The sequence below is a fragment of the Coregonus clupeaformis genome, chromosome 19 (assembly GCF_020615455.1).
Source record: "Coregonus clupeaformis isolate EN_2021a chromosome 19, ASM2061545v1, whole genome shotgun sequence".
NCBI lineage: Eukaryota > Metazoa > Chordata > Actinopteri > Salmoniformes > Salmonidae > Coregonus > Coregonus clupeaformis.
This window is the reverse complement of record NC_059210.1, coordinates 11,793,981-11,814,278: the sequence shown is the minus strand read 5'-3', so window position 1 is coordinate 11,814,278 and position 20,298 is coordinate 11,793,981. Positions and strand designations below refer to the sequence as shown.

At 42.5% G+C, this 20,298-nt stretch overlaps 1 protein-coding gene and 1 long non-coding RNA gene across 3 annotated transcripts in view; both read right to left on the bottom strand.

The window, feature by feature from the left end:
- LOC121531648 (transmembrane protein 263-B) overlaps nt 1-20,298 on the bottom strand; it is a 37,103-nt gene that overhangs the window by 7,330 nt on the left and 9,475 nt on the right. The window lies entirely within an intron of this gene.
- On the bottom strand, nt 14,599-15,901 carry LOC123493207. 2 transcript variants are annotated; one of them, XR_006661987.1, is made up of 4 exons: nt 15,528-15,901; nt 15,200-15,414; nt 14,923-15,065; nt 14,599-14,847 (listed from the first exon to the last, which is right to left on the bottom strand). It is a non-coding gene; the product is annotated as an uncharacterized LOC123493207 (long non-coding RNA). The 2 variants fall into 2 exon arrangements; XR_006661986.1 differs by having other exon boundaries at nt 14,923-15,414.

Below are 20,298 nucleotides of genomic sequence, written 5' to 3'. Positions count from 1 at the left end.
CAATTTACTCTGAAAATGTAGCATGTTTAGAGTGAATGGAATGTAATCACAGGCATGATCAAAAAGTGGTCACTGCTCAATAGAACTCTGTGGCGCTGCTCCGCAGAAGAACGGCGCTAACGTCGAACTTCAACTGACAAGCTAACTAGTGGCTGCAGGTTTGTGAGTGAAAATATGGGCTTTTTCTAAATGAAATCCGCTGAATGTAAAACTAAATACGGAGTAAATATATATTTATTTACAAAGCTAACAGACTGAATTTCAATTGCAACCCTCCACGAAGACAATCTGTTCCTGTTGCGTATTTCTGAGTCTTTCCCTTTAAATCGCCATAGAAACGGCCCCTCTCAAAGTAGATTGACTGTCAATATAGGCAATGAAAGCCAAGGACCTGGAGGTGAAAATGACTTAGGTATCAAGTTGATTTTGATTGGTCCAACCAGCGGAAACACCTCCAAATGGTACCACCTCACAACACCAAATATGGAAGAGATACAACCAAGAGGGGTGCAGTCTAAACTAGCAATGGTCACAGCAAATTAACATTCTTATTTCATCAACACTGTCAAGTACAAGTCTATTAAGGCTATGATATTGTAGAGAACAATCTCATGATTAATTATGTCATTTATAATGACATAGGGCAAAGAAAACTATGTTTTGACATCCATTTTGTCTCTAAACAGCAGCCTTGCTTTCCATCCTCTGCAGTGAGCATGTGAGATACCATATATCCCAAGTCCTCTACTTCTGATTAGTCCATACAACCTAATGTCACGGACCGATATTAAACCCAGACGCTGATGGAGCCAAATATTCCCTCACCGCCTCTGTTCTAGAACAACCTTTAAAACCATCCTTGTCTGCGTCCCAAATGGCACCTTATACCCTATTTATTGTACTACTTTTGTCAAAAGGTAGAGCACTATATAGGGAATAGGGTGCCATTTGGGACGAAACCCTTGTCTCTTCTTAGTGAGGAACCTCTCTCAGGAGGCCGGTATATTGCAGAGGTAAGGTATGCCTGCCATAATGCATGCCATCAATAATAATCCCATAAAACAAAAAGACAATGGTAGTGTCCCAAATCGCACCCTATTCCCTATGTAGTGCACTGCTTTTGACCAGGGCTCTACTCAAAAGTACACTATATAGGGAATAGGCTGCTATTAGGGACCAGCCAATAAACCTGTTGAGGGTATCATACCTACATGGTAGGCTAGTTCAATTATAACAGGAGAGGGAGCTTTAGCAGCCTGCAGGCTAATTCAGCCTCTGCTGAGGGGATAAAGTTACGTCCCAAATGGCACCCTATTCCCTTTACAGTGTACTTCTATTGACCATAGGCCTCATAGGCTCTGTTCAAAAGTAGTCCACCATACAGAAAAAAAGGGTACCATTTGGGACGCGACCCAATGAGAAAGAGGTTCCAGACTGCAGCATGTAGATACTGCAGTGTGGAGACTCACTGAATCCCAGACTAGGGCTGAACGATTAATTGCATTCGCGATAATATCGCGATTTGACTGAACGCGATTTTCTAATCGCAACGTGCGCGATTTGAGGTGGTCACGTGACGCGACTTTTCATGCTGTCCAGCGCAATGGCCTCTTGCTCGGACGGAACAGTCAGAAACTGACACAGCTGATACTTTAATATCGAAGAGGAACAGCACGTCGGTGGTGTGGAACTATTTTGGTTTTAAAAAGAAGATGCTGAGCAGCGTCAGGTGTTGTGCAGAGCATGCCGTGCTCCGATTGCTACTTCACGGGGTAACACTACAAACCTGTTTCAGCACTTAAAAAAATACCACAAATCAATGCATGACAGTTGTATGACCAAAATGCCGAGCATCAGTGCGCGAGACAAGCCAAATACCTCAAGACAGGGATCACTGACAGAAATGTTCGAAAGTGTCACTCCGTATGAACGTAATTCAAAAGCGGCACGGAGAAATCACTCGGACAATAACCGAGTTCATAGCCAAAGATATGATGCCTCTCAGCACGGTGACCAAGCCTGGGTTCATGGCATTAATACATACGCTTGATAAACGTTACAGTATACCCTCCCGCACATACTTCAGTCAGACTGCCATACCGGAGCTGTACAAAAGTGCAAAGAGAAAGTCGCCGCGGAACTTAAAACGGTGGAGTTTTTTGCTAGCACTACTGATATGTGGTCAAGCCGCACAGCTGAGCCGTACCAGAGTCTTACAGTCCATTTTATTGATCAGAACTGTTGGATAAGTATGGCTGGCAGTGCCATACTCGTAGTGAACTTTAGTCTGTGTGGTGTGTTATTGTTGTGTACTTGAGATAAGTGAGGCTCATCTATTTTATATTATAATATTCAAATCGTTTATAAAAAAATAGTTTGTCTAAATTAAAAGTGCATTTCTCATTTTTATTTATAACTTTATTTACTTTGATTTTACAAAATATTTTCAAAGCAAATTCCTTGTTTCAGTTGTGTGAAATGTTACTGACTTGGGAGCAGTAAGATACATACAATTTAAAATTATTTTTTTCTTAAGACTGTACCTTTTGCACACAGTGTTTACAAAGTTCATGCCTTTGTTTAAATTATTTAAATGCACAGTGGCAAAGCCACAGATGTTTCTGTAATGAGCAGTTCAATAAAAATGTCATTTATTTCAAGTCATACATGTTTGAATTTAATTCTAACAAATAGACCCAGCCTATGGGAAAGAACATTTCACACTAAATGTATATACTATTGTGTTGGTCATATTTAAATCATTCATTATGTTTTGTAGGGGAAAAAGGATAAATAAATTAAATCGCATATTAAATCGCAATCGCAATATTGGGGGCAAAAAATCGCAATTAGATTATTTTCCAAAATCGTTCAGCCTTATCCCAGACGGCCCATTAGAGACAGACACACACACACACACACACACACACACACACACACACACACACACACACACACTAGACAATTAGAAACTAGCTTTAATGTGAATTGATGAGCGTACAGGGAGCTGGGAGCTGCTGCTGCCATGGCATCATCTCTCTCCTCTACTCTGTGTGTGTCTGCACGTGTGTGTGTGTGTTTGTTTTTTTGTATGTATGTGTGTGTGTGTGTGTGTGTTTTTTTGTTGTTGTATGTATGTGTGTGTGTGTGTGTGTTTTACATTGGACCCTGGTGGATAAGAAGCCCAGGATCCCTCTCCTGTACAATATGCAGATCCTCACTCAGACCATTCCTTCGCCTCCTGCATATTAACTACCTCATAACATCTTAATGGGAATACTGGCCTGCTCCTAAGCGATTACACAACCAAGAGCTCCATGCTGCTATAACAGACAAGATCTACCTACTGTACCATGTATGTCCCAGATCTTTAGTGCCATCTTGCCAACCGTGTTTGGGCTATATACTAGAGCACATGCTATTCATCCTAGGCCTACATTGCAGCTTAACAAGTTAAAGCTAGAATCCTTAGTTGCTACATCCATTTTTGGAATTATAAATTAATTATATATCCATAACTTATAAATGCCTCATGAGCTTAGTTCAACTGTCGTACCCCATCAGAACCCCAAATATAAGCTTGTTTTACTTGTTTGTAAACAATGTCAATGTAAACAATCACCGTAAAGCTTCAAAACATGGTTAAAACTATAATTGTGATATCATGGATGGTCAGTCCTTGCATTCATAGTTCTGTTTATGAATTTGAAAGTGGTTACATTTCTCCAGGCCCATCCCTCAGCTTTTTACCAAAACAGAGGCGGGGTGTCGCTTTGTTATTGTTTCAACTAAGGATTCTAGCTTTAACCAGGACTTTTGTGTTTATTTATTGGAGAACTTTGTGCAAAACACGGCTAGCCTCTCTAAACCTTTAATATCCTTGTGTTTAGGTAAGTATGACTTTACACTTGACTGTTCCATAATAAATTACCAGCAGAGCAGCCGGATTCCTCCACACTTCACACACTTCACACCTCACACTTCACAGTCTTTTGTTAGATTAGATTTGTCCTATTTCTCCAACACTGCTTAGTGCTCAAACTATTCAGCATTACACACAGGTTGTGAACTTAGTGGTTAAGAGCGGTGTGCCAGTAAACGAAAGGTCGCTGGTTCTAATCCCCGAGCCGACTAGGTGAAAAATCTGTCGATGTGCCCTTGAGCAAGGCACTTAACCCTAATTGCTCCTGTAAGTCGCTCTGGATAAGAGCGTCTGCTAAATGACAAATAAAACTATAAGAAAAAAAAAGAAAAAAGAAACTAGAGGTACTAGGACCCCTAGGGGTACTTGGCCTATCCACAGGGGGTACTTGAGAAGACTCATGAGACCATAGGCCTACTGGTAAAATGCACAAGAGGGGGTACTTCAGGGATATCTGGGCAGAGCAAAATTCAGTTGGTGGTACAGTAACCAAAAAAGGTTGGGAACCACTGAACTAGAGAATGATATCAATACCATACTGCTCTCTCAATCGATACCTCAGAGTATTTGGGACAAGGTGCAAAGAGGGAAATAAGAGCTGAACCTCTCCCTCAGATCGATTGGAGACAGGCAGGAAGGCCTCAGGGTAGACAAACAACTGGTCTACGTGAACAAGGAGAGCAGTCGGGACAGGAGATCTACAGTGGATCCTACCACCATGACAGGAGATCTACAGTGGATACTACCACCATGACAGGAGATCTACAGTGGATACTACCACCATGACAGGAGATCTACAGTGGATACTACCACCATGACAGGAGATCTACAGTGGATACTACCACCATGACAGGAGATCTACAGTGGATACTACCACCATGACAGGAGATCTACAGTGGATACTACCACCATGACAGGAGATCTACAGTGGATACTACCACCATGACAGGAGATCTACAGTGGATCCTACCACCATGACAGGAGATCTACAGTGGATACTACCACCATGACAGGAGATCTACAGTGGATACTACCACCATGACAGGAGATCTACAGTGGATACTACCACCATGACAGGAGATCTACAGTGGATACTACCACCATGACAGGAGATCTACAGTGGATACTACCACCATGACAGGAGATCTACAGTGGATACTACCACCACCGCCTCAGTGTCTCAGTGAGGGAGACAACAGGAGACAAAGCTAAACAACATGCTATCTGATGTTGACCGTTAGGGTGATTCCACACCTGGATGGCCCGAAAATATTTTTGGTATCTCAGATTGTTCTGCCAATTCTCAAATAGAAACTTAATTGGTAGGAAGGATGTTTGATATGCTTTTTACATTTGTATCACAAACCATTTTTTTTTTGAATATCCTGATGAAAGTGGCCATTTTAGGCCCTTTCTAGAACGTACACTACCGTTCAAAAGTTTTAGAACACCTACACATTCAAGGGTTTTTCTTAATTTTTACTATTTTCTACATTGTAGAATAATAGTGAAGACATCAAAACTATGAAATAACACATATGGAATCATGTAGTAACCAAAAAAGTGTTAAACAAATCTAAATATATTTTATATTTGAGATTCTTCAAATAGCCACCCTTTGCCTTGATGACAGCTTTGCACACTCTTAGTTTTAATGTTGAATCAATTAATGGACATCCTTCATATTTTAGAGCACACTATAAGGAGTACAATGACACCAAAATGTTGTCTGCATCATGTGCGGTTCACAGATCATACGGTCTTACAAGAGGCATGTATGCATATAGGTCTAAAAAAGGGCCTAAAATGACCACTTTCATCAACAACAAAACAAATTGTGATAAAAATGCAAAAAGTATGTAAAACATCCTTCATCCCAATGAAGTTTCTATGTGAAAATTGCCAGAATAATCAGAGATACCAAAAATATTTTGGGTCCTTCCTGGCGTGGAGTCCGTTAGTGTTCACACCCTGGAAATAGTCGGTAAGTATACACCAAACACAATCATTTAGATAGCCAACAGTTTTCCAGATTGAATGCTTTGTAAGATAATAACTGTTGTTGAAATAAATATGTATTATTTAAGGAATACTGATACTGTGTCTGTGTCTAATTGGCTCAACTATTGACCTCATCTAAAGGCAATGGTGGTAAGAATTGACAATAAATATACCTGTTATTTAAATCTCAGACTGAGTTTGATTCACAGGGTCTGGGCATTTTACACATTTGGTCACACATTTTAGACTGATTTCACACTGTTCCTCAATTACCTGAAAATAACATTTCTGTTCACCGACTGCTTTTGTCACCATGCAGCCTCCTCCACGTCACCACACATTAGGGTAAGAAAAGACTTCACCCTAACAGCCTAGTCAGTCTCTCTCAGTCTCTCTCTCTCTGTCTCTTTCTCTCTCTCTCTCTCTCTCTTTCTCTCTCTCTCTCGCTCTGTCTCTCAATTCAATTCAATTTAAGGGCTTTATTGGCATGGGAAACGTATGTTAACATTGCCAAAGCAAGTTAAGTAGATAGCAAACAAAAGTGAAATAAACAATAAATATTAACAGTAAACATTACACTCAGAAGTTCCAAAAGAATAAAGACATTTCAAATGTAATATTATGTATATATACAGTGTTGTCTCTGTCTCTCTCTGTCTCTCTCTGTCTCTCTCTGTCTCTCTCTGTCTCTCTCTGTCTCTCTCTGTCTCTCTCTCTTCTCTCTGTCTCTCTCTGTCTCTCTCTGTCTCTCTCTATCTCTTTGTCTTTATCTGTCTCTCTCTCAGCCTCAGTCTCAGCTTCTCTCAGTACTTCTGAACTAGTGTTGTCTTCAGGAAGACAAGGCAAGGCGATGCTGAGCTGAGTAGTGCTGTTAACTGAGGTGATGTTGACTCCAGTCTCAGTGAACTCAGTGAAATCTCCTCCACAGAACAGCACAGCACACATCATATCTGCAATGCAATTAAAAGCTAGCTGCAAGCATCTAGACCTGGCACTTGGCTATTATGTCTTTCTCACTCAATTACCTTGGAGCAGTGTTACACTAACACATTAAGGCCGCATCCCAAATGGCACCCGATTCTGTACTTAGTGGACTACTTTTGTTGACCAGAGTCCTATAGGCCCTGGTCAAAAGTAGTGCACTACAAAGGGAATAGGGTGCCATATGGGAAGCACACTTTAAAAACTGGCTCTGTTTTGCTTAGCCTTAACCTACCTACAGCGGTTTCAAATAGGACACCGAATCGTCTCCACTCTGTTGTTCGCAGCAAGGCCAGATCCTGTATTTCTGCTACTGGCGGTGTTTATATCGGATTGCATTCTTTACTTATGCTTCAGTCAAATTTTACTTGCTACCTGCACACTCAGTATTATAGAAACAAACTCTCGTCATAGGCTGAACAATAGGTTTGAGGTCGTAAGCTCCTTATGTAAAATAGTGAAATACAGACCTCTCCCAACTACCCAGCTACCCAGCACAAAGACATTATACACACACATCACATACATCACATAGCCTTCATAAAAGTACACGTACAGTCAGTCACGCAAACACACACGCACGAACACACACACATATATAAACATACACCACACCCCCCCCAACACATACACAGGTCCATAGGTCAACTCCAATATCTACAGGCCGAGGCTCTTCAAGGAGCTTTGCTGACAGGCGGTATCCGTGCCTACACTGCTAACACATGAACATGGTCTCTACAGACAGCAGGGCCAGTAAGGGCCAGTCAGTCCTAAGGATAACCAGGGCAGGGTGATGGAGATGTGTACAAACATCAGGCAAACCAATCATGTCTCAGCGTTGTATTTTCCCTCATGACTCTGCATACGACCCATTGACTAGTGCTGATTATCCTCCCACACATTCCTCTCCTCAAGGCTGCATAACTCAACCTAACTCCCAACAACACAACCTTCCCTAGACTGCTTCTGGCTATATATGACCTGACCACCCTTCCCCTCCCCCCTCCCTCCCTCCCATCTCCCACCTGTCAGACTGTCTGCTATCATATGTTCCTTCCACTAATCTGCCATTACACTGTTAGTTACTGTTGTTGGGTAGAAGTAGCTAAGTGTCTAAGACATAGTTCTGTTGAACAATTAGCAGCCTATGGCAGTGGGGAAACCAAGCAGGCAGTTAAACAATAGATCAGTCTGTCACAAAATGGAGTGCCTGTGCTCTGTGGTAAATTAGCTCAGGAATCTGTGTGTGTGAGAGTTTGTGTGTGTGTGTGTGTGTGTGTGTCAGTTGGCAGATATCTGAATCAATATTGGTCTTGCGGGTTGTTGATTTCATGCAGCACCTTATTTCTTCAAATATCACGTCGACCAACACTTCATCGCCTCGTTTCCAGGCAACTACCACTTGTGTCAAAAAACAACAACAAAACATCACTCGTTCCATCGCTGAATTTCCATCTATTTTTCAGAAGATGCTAGACTTCAAATGGTATGATACTATCTGTGTTATTTCCCTCTTATTCAGCCTGAAAGTCTGAATTATTTATCCTCTTCAGCCCAAACCTCAAAAGAAACCTCCTGTTTGTCATCCTCTGAAGAAAGCCGCAAAATAATAATACTTTCCCCTTGCTTCCTATTTCCTCTCACCCTCTTCTGGGAATATAGCACTTTGCACTTTCCAACAAGGGTGTTAAAGATCAAGCCAATTCCACAGTCATTAATAAAATGTAACTTTGTCTTTTGATACTTGCCACAGAACTATGACATTTCAAGGGTCTGCCGAAAAGGTTAAATTAAGATGTTCCTCTTTCTAGGGACCAGGAGGGAGGGGGGGTTCTTCCAATGAGGTGTAAGCAGTTCTCACTCACTGATACAAAGTGTGCATGAGTTATTTTCTCATTTTAGCATGTTTTTTGTTGCTAATTTCTCTGCACCTTAGCAGACTGGTTGATTGTACAGTTGTGGTGGGTGTGGAAACAACATGTAGCCTAATGACTGGTGAAATGACAAAAGCCTGAATGAGAAACAAAGCTACAGTATATCGGCTATATCAACAGAGTAAACAGTGTTAAAGGTCATCTGTGATGTACCTATTTAGTCTAACCATTTTCCTGTGGACGTTCAACATTCACCCAGAAAAAGATCCCATATCATCGGTCCCCAAAGTAAAATTCTGAAAAATTATTTATAACTTTGTTCCGGCCCCCCGACCATCCGCTCGAGAAAGAAATCGGCCCGCGGCTGAATGTAATTGGAATAGGGTGACATTTGAGACACATACTCGTCTGAACAGAGTAAATGACTGTATATAGGCATACTTTACTTCCATCACTACATCCAACAATGTCTTCTCTCTCTCTGCCCTGATGGAATATATCATCATCTTTCGCTGCCAGACACGGCAGCAGCTCTGACTCTGGGATATATCATCAGAACAGCTCTGACTCTGGGATATATCATCAGCACAGCTCTGACTCTGGGATATATCATCAGCACAGCTCTGACTCTGGGATATATCATCAGAACAGCTCTGACTCTGGGATATATCATCAGAACAGCTCTGACTCAGGGATATATCATCAGAACAGCTCTGACTCAGGGATATATCATCAGAACAGCTCTGACTCTGGGATATATCATCAGCACAGCTCTGACTCTGGGATATATCATCAGAACAGCTCTGACTCTGGGATATATCATCAGAACAGCTCTGACTCTGGGATATATCATCAGAACAGCTCTGACTCTGGGATATATCATCAGAACAGCTCTGACTCTGGGATATATCATCAGAACAGCTCTGACTCAGGGATATATCATCAGAACAGCTCTGACTCTGGGATATATCATCAGAACAGCTCTGACTCAGGGATATATCATCAGAACAGCTCTGACTCTGGGATATATCATCAGAACAGCTCTGACTCAGGGATATATCATCAGAACAGCTCTGACTCTGGGATATATCATCAGAACAGCTCTGACTCTGGGATATATCATCAGAACAGCTCTGACTCTGGGATATATCATCAGAACAGCTCTGACTCTGGGATATATCATCAGAACAGCTCTGACTCAGGGATATATCATCAGAACAGCTCTGACTCTGGGATATATCATCAGAACAGCTCTGACTCAGGGATATATCATCAGAACAGCTCTGACTCTGGGATATATCATCAGCACAGCTCTGACTCTGGGATATATCATCAAAACAGCTCTGACTCTGGGATATATCATCAGAACAGCTCTGACTCTGGGATATATCATCAGAACAGCTCTGACTCTGGGATATATCATCAGCACAGCTCTGACTCTGGGATATATCATCAGAACAGCTCTGACTCTGGGATATATCATCAGAACAGCTCTGACTCTGGGATATATCATCAGAACAGCTCTGACTCTGGGATATATCATAAGAACAGCTCTGACTATGGGATATATCATCAGAACAGCTCTGACTCAGGGATATATCATCAGAACAGCTCTGACTCTGGGATATATCATCAGAACAGCTCTGACTCAGGGATATATCATCAGAACAGCTCTGACTCTGGGATATATCATCAGAACAGCTCTGACTCAGGGATATATCATCAGAACAGCTCTGACTCAGGGATATATCATCAGAACAGCTCTGACTCTGGGATATATCATCAGAACAGCTCTGACTCTGGGATATATCATCAGAACAGCTCTGACTCTGGGATATATCATCAGCACAGCTCTGACTGGGATATATCATCAGCACAGCTCTGACTGGGATATATCATCAGCACAGCTCTGACTCTGGGATATATCATCAGAACAGCTCTGACTCTGGGATATATCATCAGAACAGCTCTGACTCTGGGATATATCATCAGAACAGCTCTGACTCTTGGATATATCATCAGCACAGCTCTGACTGGGATATATCATCAGAACAGCTCTGACTGGGATATATCATCAGAACAGCTCTGACTCTGGGATATATCATCAGAACAGCTCTGACTGGGATATATCATCAGAATAGCTCTGACTGGGATATATCATCAGCACAGCTCTGACTGGGATATATCATCAGCACAGCTCTGACTCTGGGATATATCATCAGAACAGCTCTGACTGGGATATATCATCAGAACAGCTCTGACTGGGATATATCATCAGCACAGCTCTGACTGGGATATATCATCAGCATAGCTCTGACTCTGGGATATATCATCAGAACAGCTCTGACTCTGGGATATATCATCAGAACAGCTCTGACTGGGATATATCATCAGAACAGCTCTGACTGGGATATATCATCAGAACAGCTCTGACTCTGGGATATATCATCAGAACAGCTCTGACTGGGATATATCATCAGAACAGCTCTGACTGGGATATATCATCAGCACAGCTCTGACTGGGATATATCATCAGCACAGCTCTGACTCTGGGATATATCATCGGAACAGCTCTGACTGGGACATATCATCAGAACAGCTCTGACTGGGATATATCATCAGCACAGCTCTGACTGGGATATATCATCAGCATAGCTCTGACTCTGGGATATATCATCAGAACAGCTCTGACTCTGGGATATATCATCAGAACAGCTCTGACTCTGGGATATATCATCAGAACAGCTCTGACTCTGGGATATATCATCAGCACAGCTCTGACTGGGATATATCATCAGAACAGCTCTGACTGGGATATATCATCAGCACAGCTCTGACTGGGATATATCATCAGAACAGCTCTGACTGGGATATATCATCAGCACAGCTCTGACTCTGGGATATATCATCAGAACAGCTCTGACTGGGATATATCATCAGCACAGCTCTGACTGGGATATATCATCAGCACAGCTCTGACTGGGATATATCATCAGAACAGCTCTGACTGGGATATATCATCAGCACAGCTCTGACTGGGATATATCATCAGAACAGCTCTGACTGGGATATATCATCAGCACAGCTCTGACTGGGATATATCATCAGCACAGCTCTGACTCTGGGATATATCATCAGCACAGCTCTGACTGGGATATATCATCAGAACAGCTCTGACTGGGATATATCATCAGCACAGCTCTGACTGGGATATATCATCAGAACAGCTCTGACTGGGATATATCATCAGCACAGCTCTGACTCTGGGATATATCATCAGAACAGCTCTGACTGGGATATATCATCAGAACAGCTCTGACTGGGATATATCATCAGCACAGCTCTGACTGGGATATATCATCAGCACAGCTCTGACTGGGATATATCATCAGCACAGCTCTGACTGGGATATATCATCAGCATAGCTCTGACTGGGATATATCATCAGCACAGCTCTGACTGGGATATATCATCAGCACAGCTCTGACTCTGGGATATATCATTAGCACAGCTCTGACTGGGATATATCATCAGAACAGCTCTGACTGGGATATATCATCAGCACAGCTCTGACTGGGATATATCATCAGAACAGCTCTGACTGGGATATATCATCAGCACAGCTCTGACTCTGGGATATATCATCAGAACAGCTCTGACTGGGATATATCATCAGCACAGCTCTGACTGGGATATATCATCAGCACAGCTCTGACTGGGATATATCATCATAACAGCTCTGACTGGGATATATCATCAGCACAGCTCTGACTGGGATATATCATCAGCACAGCTCTGACTGGGATATATCATCAGAACAGCTCTGACTGGGATATATCATCAGAACAGCTCTGACTCTGGGATATATCATCAGCACAGCTCTGACTGGGATATATCATCAGCACAGCTCTGACTCTGGGATATATCATCAGCACAGCTCTGACTGGGATATATCATCAGCACAGTTCTGACTGGGATATATCATCAGCACAGCTCTGACTCTGGGATATATCATCAGCACAGCTCTGACTGGGATATATCATCAGCACAGCTCTGACTGGGATATATCATCAGCACAGCTCTGACTCTGGGATATATCATCAGCACAGCTCTGACTCTGGGATATATCATCAGCACAGCTCTGACTGGGATATATCATCAGAACAGCTCTGACTGGGATATATCATCAGCACATCTCTGACTGGGATATATAATCAGAACAGCTCTGACTCTGGGATATATCATCAGAACAGCTCTGACTGGGATATATCATCAGAACAGCTCTGACTCTGGGATATATCATCAGCACAGCTCTGACTGGGATATATCATCAGCACAGCTCTGACTCTGGGATATATCATCAGCACAGCTCTGACTGGGATATATCATCAGCACAAGTTCTGACTGGGATATATCATCAGCACAGCTCTGACTGGGATATATCATCAGCACAGCTCTGACTCTGGGATATATCATCAGCACAGCTCTGACTCTGGGATATATCATCAGAACAGCTCTGACTCTGGGATATATCATAATAATAATAATAATAATAATATGCCATTTAGCAGACGCTTTTATCCAAAGCGACTTACAGTCGTGTGTGCATACATTTTTACGTATGGGTGGTCCCGGGGATCGAACCCACTACCCTGGCGTTACAAGCGCCATGCTCTACCAATTGAGCTACAGAGGATATATCATCAGCACAGCTCTGACTGGGATATATCATCAGAACAGCTCTGACTCTGGGATATATCATCTCTGACTCTGAGATATATCATCTCTGACTCTGAGATATATCATCTCTGACTCTGAGATATATCATCTCTGACTCTGGGATATATCATCAGAACATCTCTGACTCTGGGATATATCATCATGACTCTGGGATATATCATCTCTGACTCTGGGATATATCATCAGAACATCTCTGACTCTGGGATATATCATCAGCACATGTCTGAATCTGGCATATATCATCAGTACAACTGCATACTCAAACAAAAACAATGAGAAAGGGGGAAAAAAAGGCAGAATAAAAGAAGTTTCAAAAAGAGGAAAGACAGGAATAAACCATTGTGCTCGTATAGAAGGCCTAGTCATGTTGAAACCAAACGTGGTGGGAATGAAAACTATCCTACACTGAGAGAATATAATACAGTGTAGTACAAGGCTTGTTCTGCAGCAGGACAATAGGAATGTCCCTGATGGTGAATGGTTGTAGGCTACTGTAAAGAAACAGAAGAATAATGCTTCTAAAAACAGCTCGACGAATAATCACCAGATTCCAAGTCAGATAATAGACATAAAACATGTCCCGTCCAAGCACACAACTTTTAATATAGAGGCTGAGAATGCAGCAAGGATTCAGTTTGCTGGTGAAATTATTTATAGATATAAGCTTAGCTAGCTACACTGCTCAACAAAAACTATTCTCACTATTGTGCCTGGTAAAAGACTTGAGGAAATACGTTATGCTAATAATAAACCCATAGAACCACTATACCAGTGTTTCCTCTGGGAAATGTGTTAGCTGTGGGGGGAAAGGTTAGTGGGGGTGTGGGGGTTCCGGGGTCTGAAAAGCTTTGGTTCTGGTGACTTTTTAAAAGGAAAAAAAATCAAATAAACCATCTAAAATATAATTTCCACCCACACAAATTAGCTCAATAACGTATTGGTAAAATTATTATAGTATACAGGATGCAGTTTAAGGTTGAGTGCTGCAGCTATCTAAAGAAACATAACAGAGACCTTCTTTCTGAAAAAAAATAGTTTATCTTGACAAAATAAACAGAGGAACATTTGACTGAACATTAATTAGAGCCCACTAATTCATGTTCATCACAAAAGGAGGGCGTTGGAAATCTCTTTCCAGGTTCTGACAAAAACTTAGTTCTGACATAGTTTACAGCCTTTGTCAGAGCACTTTATTCTTCTGGGATTTGGGAAAAAGATTTCCAACACCCTCCTGTAATTGAGCTCCTTGATGGGGGGGCCGTTGATGGAGAGCCGCATGCAGGCGGCTAGATGCTCTCCCTGCAGTCTGTTCCTTTAGTCTGTTTTGACCTGCAATAACAGAGATAATAATAAGAGAAGGGAGAGGGACAAAGAGGATCTACTTTCACATTTAAATGTTCTTACTCGTTTCATTGCAGAGAAGTCCCTCTCACAATTAACGGAAGACACTGGTATGGTCAGTGCGATTGCTGCCAGCTGGCTAAGGCAGGGGTAGACTGCCCCCACTCATCAAACAACTTTGTCATTGCCGTCAGCTGGTCCAACCCCTGAAATACATGAAAAACTAAAAGATGTACAACATTAAAGAAGAGCAAACAGAGTGGTAGTTCAACAGGAAAAAGGGTTGGGCAACACTGAACTAAAATGTTCTCTTCAAAATATTGTCACACTCATGCCATACCTTGAATGCTCCAACTAGCACGTTGCTTGTAAGAGGGCAACTCTTGCAACACAGCAACCTCTGGCGCTTGCAAGAACTGCCTGGAGAGGAGGGTCAGGATAAGGTGTTGATCCTCTCACTAGAGAACACAACACACTGAAGGCCCCCAGAATCTCCAGGTGTTGGAACCTCCGGTCTAGGCTGTCCTGGAGGCCAACAAGATATGGATCCATGACCTAATTACAGCACAAAACAGAAAATAAGTCATTAATAGCTGTTTGTTTTAGTTTATCCAACACACGATGAATAAATTGGTTTCATCACAGCATTTGAAAACAAATGTTTTTACCTCCTCTCTGAACCGAGCCCAGAACTGCTCCCTGGTCCTGGTCTTCTCCACCTGGCCTCTCCTCCTCCTCCTTGATGTTGAATGCGCCCAGACCCATTGGGTCATCGAGGTCCTGGTGGAGTTGGCTCAGAAATAAACACATAATGCTGTAGACTTGTACAGACTAAATACGCACAAACATTTTTAGCCCTTAGCCTAATTAAAGCACATTTGACGAACCATGTGGCGTATTATATAGCCACGGCTTCAGTCTGTCAATTTTAAGCCACTTTGGGTCCCATCCGGATTGCCGGTGGTGCGCACTTGGCCTTACTCTTCTCTCCTCCTCCTCTCCTCTATCCTCTATCTACTCCTTTTTCTTCTCCTTCTCTCTGCTCTCCTCTCTCCTTTTCTCCTTCCATCTCCCCTCCTGGCTCTCTCCTTTCCTCTGTTCCACTCCGCTCTCCTCTCCTTTCCTCTGTTCCACTCTGCTCTCCTCTCTCCTTTCCTCTGTTCCACTCTGCTCTCCTCTCTCCTTTCCTCTGTTCCACTCTGCTCTCCTCTCTCCTTTCCTCTGTTCCACTCTGCTCTCCTCTCTCCTTTCCTCTGTTCCACTCTGCTCTCCTCTCTCCTTTCCTCTGTTCCACTCTGCTTTCCCTCTCTCCTTTCCTCTGTTCCACTCTGCTCTCCCTCTCTCCTTTCCTCTGTTCCACTCTGCTCTCCTCTCTCCTTTCCTCTGTTCCACTCTGCTCTCCTCTCTCCTTTCCTCTGTTCCACTCTGCTCTCCTCTCTCCTTTCCTCTGTTCCACTCTGCTCTCCTCTCTCCTTTCCTCTGTTCCACTCTGCTCTCCTCTCTCCTTTCCTCTGTTCCACTCTGCTCTCCTCTCTCATTTCCTCTGTTCCACTCTGCTCTCCTCTGTTCCTCTCTGCTCTCCTCTCTCCTTTTATCTCCCCTCCTGGCTCTCTCCTCTCCTCTGCTCCATTCTGTCCCTACCTCACTCCCGGGATTCTGCCTCTTCTCGGTCTAGTAAAATAAGCCATACACTTGTTATAAAAACGATAGCTTAAGAGTTAGCTAACTAAAGAAAGTTTAATATAATTCAGGCTGATTTGACGTTAGATAGCTAAGTTAACGTCACCTGACACTCTTGGCCCTGCTCCCCCTTTCTCTCTCGCTGCGGCTGGAAATATTTCAATAAAACTCACCCGGGGAAAAAAAATCTAATCGAAGACAGATAAATGTAGCTATCTTGCTTGCACTTGATACAGTTCCAAACAAACTAGCTAGCTAACTTGCTAGACTAGTAACATTAGTTAACCATGCTTCTATCATCAACATATTTGTGGATATTGGATAGCTGTTAGTAGAGTTTTTAGGATATAGCTAGCTTATGTGGTTAACTAGTTGGTTAGCTATCATTAGTCAAACAAACAAGCTAACATACCTTTCTTGCAGTTTCTCACGTAGGAGCACTCTGAGGTGATTCAAGTGAATTGTGTTTCGCGCCGCAGAGCGTCTGTATTGAGCACTGGTCACTCACACACTAGTCACTGGCGCGCTGTGTTTCTTGAGTTGCAGGCTGCCTGCCACAACTCACAGAGCTAAATAACCTTCAGAACGGTTTTGAACACAGACAGATTATCTATTTACCAAGAAAAGCAAATGTGCTTTACAGAACATTATTGAACACCATTTATTTTGGTGTGGCGGCAATGATTCTGCCATGGCACAGCGCCACACTTAAATGAACGAAGAGGAAACACTGCACTATACAATACAACATTGTCATGACTCTCCTGGCTGAGTATCCAAGGCCTCAGATCAGCTTTTCAATGGTTGACAATAGCCAGACCCTCTCTCACCCACAGAAGAGGGGAGGAGGGGGGCTGGGCCGATTTTGACACCTTAACACTCTGTCATAAATTAGGCAGGAGGGGAATCTCCCTCTTGCTCTTCAGTATTACTAAAGGAATGCACTTTGTCTACAGAATACTTTTGCCGCCAAAACTATAACGTCCAAAAAGTAAACACTGGAACAATATTTCTAACATCCGAATGTTTGGAATGGTCAGTGGGGATCTAAAGACGTCACATTGTTTATTATTTTGTGATGTCATTAAGGATGGTATAAAGAAAATACTGTAACTCGGAAAGTGTGCACATTCTATCTGCCAAGTTTACATCCAAATGTTGTATAAAATATATGATTAAGGATTAGAGTATTTTTGTTAAGATAGGAATGTGATTTTAGTTTTCTAATGAGCTAATTGTTTTTATATAAACTAGCCACGCCCCAAGTGAGATCAGAGATCGTGTCAGCATGATGGAACGCCCCTTTTTACCCAGAGCGCATAAAAAGCCTTTCACATCAGACCAGAAAGCGTGGAGCTGTGGCTACATGGCTTAAAATGGTTAGACCAGAAAGCGTGGAGCTGTGGCTACATGGCTTAAAATGGTTAGACCAGAAAGCGTGGAGACGGTAGTCCACACGTTTGAAATGGTTAGAACTTTGAACCTCAACCCGGGGTGAAGAAGATAAACTCACCAGACCAGAACATTTGCCAGTCTGCAGCTGTCCGTGTAAAGGGATCTAGAACTTTGACTAACCACAGGAGGTGGGAAGGAGAAACATCCCATTTTAGACAATCATTGGTGCATCTGAGTTTCTGCTCTGAAAACACTCCACTGTGGTCCTTTGTAGCTCAATTGGTAGAGCATGGCGCTTGTAACGCCAGGGTAGTGGGTTCGATCCCCGAGACCACCCATACGTAAAAATGTATGCACACATGACTGTAAGTCGCTTTGGATAAAAGCGTCTGCTAAATGGCATATTATTATTATTATTATTATTATTATTATTATTATTATTATAAGACCAGGACAACTAAGAAGAAGGACATTCTGACCTCTGGTGGACAACCAGAGTATTACACTGACTCAGGACACCAACTGACCCCTTCCCAAGAAGGCTCGAGTCCAACAGAGATAAATGACAAAGGAAGACATTCTACACGTAAATACATTCATGATTTCTTACCCCAAACGGGCGGTGGTTCGTGAGCAAAGTATTATGATTACTTTTTTATTTATTTATTTATTTCACCTTTATTTAACCAGGTAAGTCAGTTGAGAACAAGTTCTCATTTACAACTGTGACCTGGCCAAGATAAAGCAAAGCAGTGCGATAAAAACAACAACACAGAGTTACATATGGGGTAAACAAAACATAAAGTCAAAAATACAAACAGAAAATATATATACAGTGTGTGCGAATGTAGTAAGTTATGGAGGTAAGGCCATAGTGCAAAATAGTTACAATTTCGTATTAACACTGGAATGATAGACGTGCAAAAGATGATGTGCAAATAGAGATACTGGGGTGCAAATTAGCAAAATAAATAACAATATGGGGATGAGGTAGTTGGGTGGGCTAATTTCAGAATGGCTGTGTACAGGTGCAGTGATCGGTAAGCTGCTCTGACAACTGATGCTTAAATTTAGTGAGGGAGATAAGAGTCTCCAGCTTCAGAGATTTTTGGAGTTTGTTCCAGTCATTGGCAGCAGGGAACTGGAAGGAATGGCGGCCAAAGGAGGTGTTGGCTTTGTGGATGACCAGTGAGATATACCTGCTGGAGCGCAGACTACGGGTGGGTGTTGCTATGGTGACCAGTGAGCTAAGATAAGACAGGGATTTGCCTAGCAGTGATTTATAGATGACCTGGAGCCAGTGGGTTTGGCGACGAATATGTAGTGAGGGCCAGCCAACAAGAGCGTACAGGTCACAATGGTGGGTAGTGTATGGGGCTTTGGTGACTAAACGGATGGCACTGTGATAGACTACATCCAATTTGCTGAGTAGAGTGTTGGAGGCTATTTTGTAAATGACATCGCCGAAGTCAAGGATCGGTAGGATAGTCAGTTTTACGAGGGCATGTTTGGCAGCATGAGTGAAGGAGGCTTTGTTTGCGAAATAGGAAGCCGATTCTAGATCTAACTTTTGATTGGAGATGCTTAATGTGTGTCTGGAAGGAGAGTTTACAGTCTAACCAGACACCTAGGTATTTGTAGTTGTCCACATACTCTAGGTCAGACCCGCCGAGAGTAGTGATTCTAGTGGGGTGGGCGGGTGCAAGCAGCGTTCGATTGAACAGCATGCATTTAGTTTTACTAGTGTTTAAGAGCAGTTGGAGGCTACGGAAGGAGTGTTGTATGGCGTTGAAGCTCGTTTGGAGGTTTGTTAACACAGTGTCCAATGAAGGGCCAGATGTATACAAAATGGTGTCGTCCGCATAGAGGTGGAGCCGAGCTTCACCAGCAGCAAGAGCAACATCATTGATATACACAGAGAATAGAGTCGGCCCAAGAATTGAACCCTGTGGCACCCCCATAGAGACGGCCAGAGGTCCAGACAACAGGCCCTCCGATTTGACACATTGAACTCTAAATTAAACTTTGAGGGTAGCTTCCAAATGTATCAAGGATAAGTTTGACTCTCTCTATCTACTCCTCCCTCTTTTGATATCCAAGCAGTCATGCTGTTGTTAGTCCGCTAGGGACTTTTTCTCATGTATTAAGTATGTATGTATTCTGTGTTATTATTTAGTTAGCTAGTAAATAAATAATTAAGCCAATTTGTGTAGTGCTGAATCATAAGTAAAGCTGGGGTTCTTGTGGATCCAAGAAGTCTACGACCGTTCAGAATGAGACTGATAAGAGGTAATGATTAATACGTTGACTGTTTCATACATATTGATAGGTAAAGACCTTTACAGTTTAATTCGGGAGATGGTA